General features: G+C 40.8%; 1 long non-coding RNA gene across 2 annotated transcripts; it reads left to right on the top strand.

The window, feature by feature from the left end:
• The first annotated feature begins 1,114 nt into the window (after nucleotides 1–1,114).
• On the top strand, nucleotides 1,115–3,935 carry LOC124060854. Of its 2 annotated transcripts, XR_006843639.1 has the most exons (4): nucleotides 1,115–1,221; nucleotides 1,492–1,638; nucleotides 2,238–2,365; nucleotides 3,909–3,935. It is a non-coding gene; the product is annotated as an uncharacterized LOC124060854 (long non-coding RNA). The 2 variants fall into 2 exon arrangements; XR_006843640.1 differs by lacking the exon at nucleotides 2,238–2,365.
• The last annotated feature ends 3,914 nt before the right edge of the window (nucleotides 3,936–7,849 follow it).

The raw sequence follows: 7,849 nt of genomic DNA, 5'->3' as shown, positions 1-7,849 counted from the left end.
CATATGACAGAGAAATGTATTTAAAAAGTTTGCCTCATTTTGATTTGTGCTTGTAACTTTACAGCTTATTCAGCTTGGCGCTTACCATGCTGACAATATCTGAACCGCACACTGTCGGTTCATGAGCTCATAGTCATCATTTTAGCTCCATCCTGGTTGTAAAAATGTGAAATGTGAACCTTAACAGGCCTTCTCTTGAACCCCCAGGCTAGGAACAGTTGTCAAACTCATGATTCATTAAATAATGAGATGTTTTGACAGTCAGAAAGTGGAATGGTAAGATAAGTTATATTTCCAGAGAGAATAAAAGTGAGAGATTAATAGTTGAGAGAGTGGTTGAATTTAAAAAGAGACATCAGCAAGTAAGATTATATGACTGGTAATACAAGTATTAGTGGAACCTCTTGAAGATTTCAGAATAGACATGCTCCTGCTCCCAGGTTTCACAGAGCATTAGAGTGCAGTTAATAGGCATTTTTTCAGTCTGACAGAGCATATATACACATATATATACATATATATATATGTTTTCTTTCAGTTGCTGTGTTTTGACCACCGGCAATTGATGGCGATAAATTTATATTCAGCCATAATCTGCAGCTATGATTTCTCTGGATACATACAGTATGCACTTTTCTTTTTCAGAGAATGAGAAAACCAAGCTAGAACTGAATTTGAGCCATGTGACAACCGAGGCAAATTGTTTTGGAGAGGCTGACACCTCCTGTTGTTGGGGTCATCCACCCTGCTATTCACTGGTACAGGAAAGTTGGCTGCAACACCCAGACTGACAGTGGGGTGAGATCCTGATAATCAGGACAGGGTGTGTGTGTGAGCGAGTGTTTCTCTATTTGTTGAAAAGCAGTACCCATGGATATATGGAAAGATAAACAACATTGTAAAATGCACTTAACTCTGCTCACATTAGCAAAAACTACAGCATGGTAGGAGGATCAGCAGCTCAGCGACTGCATGTCGGGTTTTTGCTGGTATTTTTCCCTTTGCTTTTTCCTCCCCTCCGTTTCTCCCCGTGTTTATATGTGTAGGTGTGATTACCTTGAGCCAATCCAGAGCTGAGCTGGGTTGTCAAGTGCCACCTGCCTGCTCTCCACTATTGAGCACACCTGTTCCTCATTGAAGCCAATCACCTCCACTCTAATGCTGACTTTTAAGACCAGCTCTGCATGCCTGAGCGAATATTTTTCTTCAGAGTTTTCTTCAGTAAGGATGTTTTTGGATTTGATTCTCTGACTCTTCTCTTCTTTTTCTGTTTATTAGTTCCAATGTTTTGATTACATTTTTCCTAACCCAGATCCTAAATTTATTTCCCTGCAACTTGTCTGCTCATATTCAGTAGGAGCCAAACTATAAAATACCATCACCCATGAAACTTGAAGTAAACAATGAATCAAAATCAAGCATGACTGTTTGGTATTGTTGTTCAGATTAAAAGTAACATTTTAGATTTTCACTGATAAATCTTTTGGCCAGCTCAAGCTCAGCTCTATTCATCGAGACAAATCGTCGCCATTTCTGACTGCTGTACCTCTGAAAACCGCATGCTGCAAGGCAACTTGTCTTACTGGCACCAACGAGCTGTTGCTGTCAGTCTCAGCTGCATATGGCGTATTTAACAAGGTTGGTGATTTTGATGTTTATGGGTTGATTATTCTGATAGATTTTAAAACATCATGTGGCACCGCAGTTAGCGTCAATTCTGTAATTCCTATATTTAAGGACCCCAGGAGAGCCACTCTTCTAAATTGTGCCTAACTCTAATTTTGGCCTTAAGCCCTAACCCAGCCTTCCCTCTTATCCTTAAATAAACCTGTGAACCTGAATTGTATACTTGAAGCCCCACTAACTTGCCAAAATGAGCTCTCCTGGTAAAAATGCCCCCAAGGGCCTCAACCTCCAGCTGGTTTTCACAAGGACAGCAAAGCAAGCACGCACGTGCACACACACACACAAATAACCAACAGTGTGGTATAAGCCCCAATCCTAATAGGGTCATTCATAATGAAAGGGGCTTTAGAAGTGCCAGGCTTTCACTCAGCAGATAAGGTGGGCATTTATCGACAACAACAGCGGGCTAAATTCGATTGGGATTATGTAACTCTCAAAATCAACAAGGGTAGTGCCCCGAGATGTTTTGTTTTTTGGGCTGTGATGTAACAAGCCAAAACCCTAACAGAGAATTTTTCTCTTGGATTCTTGTGTGCATTGTTTCAACCCAGCTGCTCTTGTCTGGTAACTCTATCAGAGTTAATACGCAGCAGGCCTGATCTCTGAGGGACTCGGGTTCTGAGCAACCATAATCCTCAGACAGCCCATATCACACAGGAGCAGACGCAAGAGGTCCACGGTCAGTTCTCAGCCCCAGCAACCATGTCTCACTCATCGTCCATTGTCCATCTCGGAGCCAAAACTTTTTAAAGGGAAAAATAATGTAGAAAACCTCACAAAGAATCACAGTTGATCCCTCTTGCAGTATTTACGGACATCACAGAACATGCAGATAACAATGACAAAATACTGATGCATGAATATAACAAAATGTATGTGAAGACAGTTGATCCAGGGGGACGTCTGAGCAGCTTCAGATGTCATTAAGTTGTGGCTGTGTCATACAACCTTCTCTTGGTCATGGCGAACTGGAAATAGGAGCAGCCACAAGCAGAAAATTTGCAAAAGAATGGCAGTGAATGCTTGAATTAAGGTCTCAGCCATCGACAGAAAAGATCTGAAATCTATAAAAAGACCATAATATAATATCAAAAAAACAAAAAAAGATATTTGAATGAACCAATGTGTTTTTTGAAGAGACAATAGTCATTTTTAGCCAACTTTGACAGCCCCGTTGGGGAGGCTGCTGAGTCTGGCTCATTTTCTCATGGTTTAAAATAGCAACAATCCCCTGGTGTTTAGAGCCCAAGTCAGCTAATACAGCCACTAGCCACAAGGCTAACTGAGCTAACTAGCTAAGGTCAGCTAGTAACAGTAGTACAGCCATAAGTATAGTGAGCAGTACTTACTGTGCTGACATGCTGCCTCTTATCTGTTTATTTGTTTTAACCTTCAACAGATGCCCAGTTCAAACATATTGCACCCACAATATTTATGCACAAATAACAAGATACAAATGTGGGTATTAAACAAGGAATATTAAACTGAAACTGACTGAATTAAACTGATGTGATGAAATTTAGTTTTACAGTAGGGTGTATATAATGCCCACAGAACATATAACTTTTCCCCTGACAAATATATCTTATTGTCAAAGTCAGTCCCAAACCCTGTATGGAGGCAATTAATAAAGTTTTAATGAAATGAAAGGTTTTTCAGTCATCTCTGAAAAAAACCTTCAACACCTTTGCATTATCATTATTCTCTCTTCTTACTTAGATCACAGACTGTCATGGTGAATTAAAACCCTGACAGAGTAATAAAAGCTTTCTCGCATTGGCTGGGATTGTGGGTTTATTGCCAAGGTGATGGAGAGGTGGTGGAGTTGGCATGTTAGTATTTATCTCCCCATCCTCCTCCTTTTGTGCAGCTATCCCTCACCTACTAATAACATTGTTAACCTTGATATTATGATGTGCTCATAACTCTTCTCACTGCACCAAGGACAGGTGTATCAGTGGACTGCAGGTAAACACATGAATGAACATGTGGGTGTGTTGAGGGACGATAATGTATACATCTTGTGTGTTTATTTGAGGCTGAGATACTGTATCCTCTGTGTATGTCTCACATGAAAAATACTTGTGAGTTAATTTTGTTCGACATTGCATATAAGGTAACGGTGTGTGTGTGTGTGTGTGTGTGTGTGTGAATAGACTGGAACAGTTATTGTCCCTTTCTAATATTTCTGAAAGGTTGTTCTCTCATCCATTTCTCATCAGCCAATTTGACTCTGCCATGGTGAGAAGACAGAGAGGAGAGAAAACAAAGAAACTGAACAGAATCGAGACAGGTGGGCATGAAGACAGGCAGACAGACAGGCTGGAAATATTTAACATTTTGACTGCCCAAATATGAGTTGGACAACTATTTAACAAATCTATCAAGGCAGAAATTTCCCTTCAGCAGCTTTACTTTCCACATTTTTGAGATGCCTCATGTTTGAACTCTTTCTCAAAGACCACCACAAAGTCCAGCCAGATGGTTCTGCAGATTTACATCTAATGTCAACATTAAGTGCCAGTGTGAGAGATTTAATATGCCAGCATTATGCATCAGAAAAAAATAAGGATGTGGAAGTTGTGGAGGTGAACCTGTCATATAGCACTCCTGACCTTCATGCCAGAGGGGGGTGGGTTGCGCAGCCATATGAAGATACTGAAGAAATTAATTAAAATTTGTTTGTACTCAATATTCAGATATGCTGTCATTTAATAAAACCAAGGGTTCACAGAATCAACCAATATCTAACCACAACAAGATTTAGTAGACACAGTAGAATGCATTAACACTGCACTTACACTAAACAGCCAAAAGAAATGGTATGGGGCTTGGCCCCCTACTTCCAGTGAAGGGAAATCTTAATGTTTCAGTATACCAAAACATCTCGGACAATGGTATGCCTCCAACTTTGTGGCAACAGTTCGGTCCTTTTCTGCTCCAACATGACTGATGGGCCCCAGTGCACAAAGCAAAGTCCATAAAGACATAGCTGGATGAGTTTGGCGTGGAAGAAGCCCTGACTTCAACCCCATCAAACACCTCTGGGATTAACTGGAACAGAGACTGCTAGCCAGGCCTTTTGGTCCAACATTAGTGCGTGACCTCACTGTTGCTCTATTGCATGAATGGGCAAAAATAAACACTCCAAAATCTTGTGGAAAGCCTTCACAGAAGAGTGGAAGCTGTTATAGCTGCAATGCTGCATGTATTTAGAATGCAATGTCATTAAAGTCCCTGATGGTGTGATGGTCAGATGCTCCAATCCTTTTGTCTAAATAGTGTATTTACAAAATAAAAATCACCTTTATTTTGCTAGGGAAAAAAGAGGCCTTGTGAACAGGACTACAATCTCAGTTTGGCGTTGGGCGGTGTGATTCTCAGGAATGCTTGGCTGTGGTGTTAGTTACATCATAAAACAAGGAATCCACTGTGAGGGATTTAACACTCTGATGGCCTAATACTCATCCTGAGGAACATGCAGCAAGAGGTACAGATGAATCAATCAACACAACATCTGCACTCTAATCTGCAGAGTCCCCCCTGCACTGGGAAAAGCTCCCATTAGCACACATACCGCTGGATACAAGAAGACACGTGTAAACACACTCATACACACACGCTAATGCACACACACATAGGCTTCATTCACTTGCATTGAAGTAATATGATCATTGGCTGCTTTTGGCAGTAACCTTGATCTGCGAACCACCATCTCAATGAAAGACCCGAGCCACTCTATCAGGTTGAGGGACAGAGGAAAACCCTGATAGCAAAGTAGATTTCTGATGGAGAAACCTGATTATTCGGAAATGCCTGAGCTTAACTAGGATTCCTTAAGCACCTTCTTGTATTGAAGCCAAAATAATTCAACCCAAACTGTGACTCTAACTGAGAATAACTGCACTGAGCATTGTCAGCAGCTGACAAATAGACATGCAACGGCTTCATACAGTCGTGAAGACATACAACTAATTTACAACTTAAATATGCTAGTACTTGTTCAGCATAGGTTATAGAGAGGATAATGTACAGTTTTACCAAGTAATCATAAACTGGATCTGTATGGCAATCGGACAATTGTAGAGGATGGAAAAATACATTATGTGATGTCTTTCTTAGGTCTGTCTCACAGTAATTTAGTTTATTAATTACACATCAGCATTGTGACAAATTCCTTCTCTATAATCTGATGTTACCTTGGATGTCAATTTCTTTGATCGGATGGCTGAATTGCAACATTTTTTTGCAGTTATTTACTTTGAATACATTCATAAGACGGTTACCGGTAAATAAAACAGTATGCCAAACTGACCGTGATTACACGATCTACCAGTTCCTTAATGTGTTTCAGCTCACTGAGTATAAAGGTCACCTTTTCTTTTTCATGCTAGCGTGCTCATGCGAATCATGTGATATTATTTCTCCCTCCAGATTTCCAGGCAGAAGTTCTGAATCTTCCAAGAACCGCCAACCTGCTGAAACCACTGAGGCAATTAGAGCGTCATTTCTGGAAATAAATACACCCTGAACCTTCTTTCAGAGTGAGAAGTCGGTACTTTGTGGCTTCAGCCTCAGTCCTAAGATTATGTAACTGACTCAGGATGTTGCTCCACGTCAACTTAACACTGCAGCTAATGTGGGCACATGAGAGCTGCTTTGTCAGTATTGATTATGGCATTGTCCAGGGAAAGGGAAGCACAAACTTAAGGGGGACTGCATCCATCTTCACCAGTGCCTGATGAGACCTGAGGGAGGTAGAGCTGAACCATGAAGACAAATGGAGGGATGGACCAGGGGCTACAATAGCTCCAGACAGCCCCTCTGGATATTGTGTATATGGGTCAGAAATATATCTGCACAGCCATGTGCCAGATTTAGCAGATTCCTCTTATTGTTTTCATCAAGACAGAAGGATGAGACACCGTCATATGAGGCTTGCTAGAAAGCAAGGCCCTCTGTTAGGCTCCAGCAAAGTCCTTTGAAAGTCAGAGAAGAGCCTCTCTATAGGAGGAAATGATGTTACACTCTATTGTTCAAGGACGCGGGGGGTTTACTGCTCCTCTATAACTGGTTGGACATATTTCTGTAAGCTTTCTGTAGGGACCACATTAACACAAGATGACTACCATGTCTAATTATTGTCTCAGTAGCCCATTGTGAGCAAGCTAATGAGCCTGTATGAACACAAAGCTCAATTATACAGTACACACAATAATACAGGGGGATGGGTTTTGGGGGTAGAGTTTGGGTCAGGGTAACAGTTGGCAAGGAAAGACAACCTCCAGGCATAATGAGTTTGCTCAAACCAGTAATGATAACATTTCAGTAGAAATGAGGACCTAAATTATCAATTGTAATGGGGCCCTAAAAGCAACACTTTTCTACAGATAATTGGAAAGGTCATAGAACCAGTCTGGAAAAACATTACAGAGAATCTGCTCCTCTTTTTGTGCAATAATGAGGCACTTCTTCCCTGGCAGTGACTTTGGCTGAGGTTTTGTCTCCTGGCAGTATTTGTCATTTATGTGTAATATTACATAATCACAACAGTTCATATGATAAAAAATGCAAAAGCCTATTAGAAAAGAAAAAGATTTGGAGTTAAAATCTGGTACATGTTCAAAAACAACGGAGGCAACCAGAATAGGACCGGCTTCACGTCTCCTTTCCTTCCTGCCTTATGAAACAATCTGTTTTCAAGAATTTCATAACATCATCAGGATCTTTGACTACTGTCATCGCAAGAATCCACGGCATTTCAAAAGACCTTGATTATGTACCCACAGGAGGTGGATTAGACACCAGTAAACTTTAAGAGAATGATACATTTTCCAACCTGTTGCGTTCCCTTGTTATTGAATAGAGCTCTGAATCGACCTCCTCTTTTATCTTCCCTCTAACATGACAACGTTGTCACCACTCCCTTGTCTTTTAATAAAACATGACTCCCCAGTGGAGACCTTGGCAGTCCAGTCCACCATTGTCCAGCTCACATCTGGGTTATAAAAATACACTTTTTACGTCAAGGTTTTCTTGTATGGACCATTAGCTCTAAGCAGGATTCTTTGCAGGCAAAACTGACTCACTAGTAATAAGAAAAGTAAGATTTACCTAAAATCGAGCAATGTTACCCTGTGATCTCTGTAGTTCCAGCTAAAAA

The sequence above is a fragment of the Scatophagus argus genome, chromosome 6 (genome assembly GCF_020382885.2).
Source record: "Scatophagus argus isolate fScaArg1 chromosome 6, fScaArg1.pri, whole genome shotgun sequence".
Taxonomy (NCBI): domain Eukaryota; kingdom Metazoa; phylum Chordata; class Actinopteri; family Scatophagidae; genus Scatophagus; species Scatophagus argus.
The sequence above is the reverse complement of the archived record's forward strand: the minus strand, read 5'-3'. Positions and strand labels throughout refer to the sequence as shown.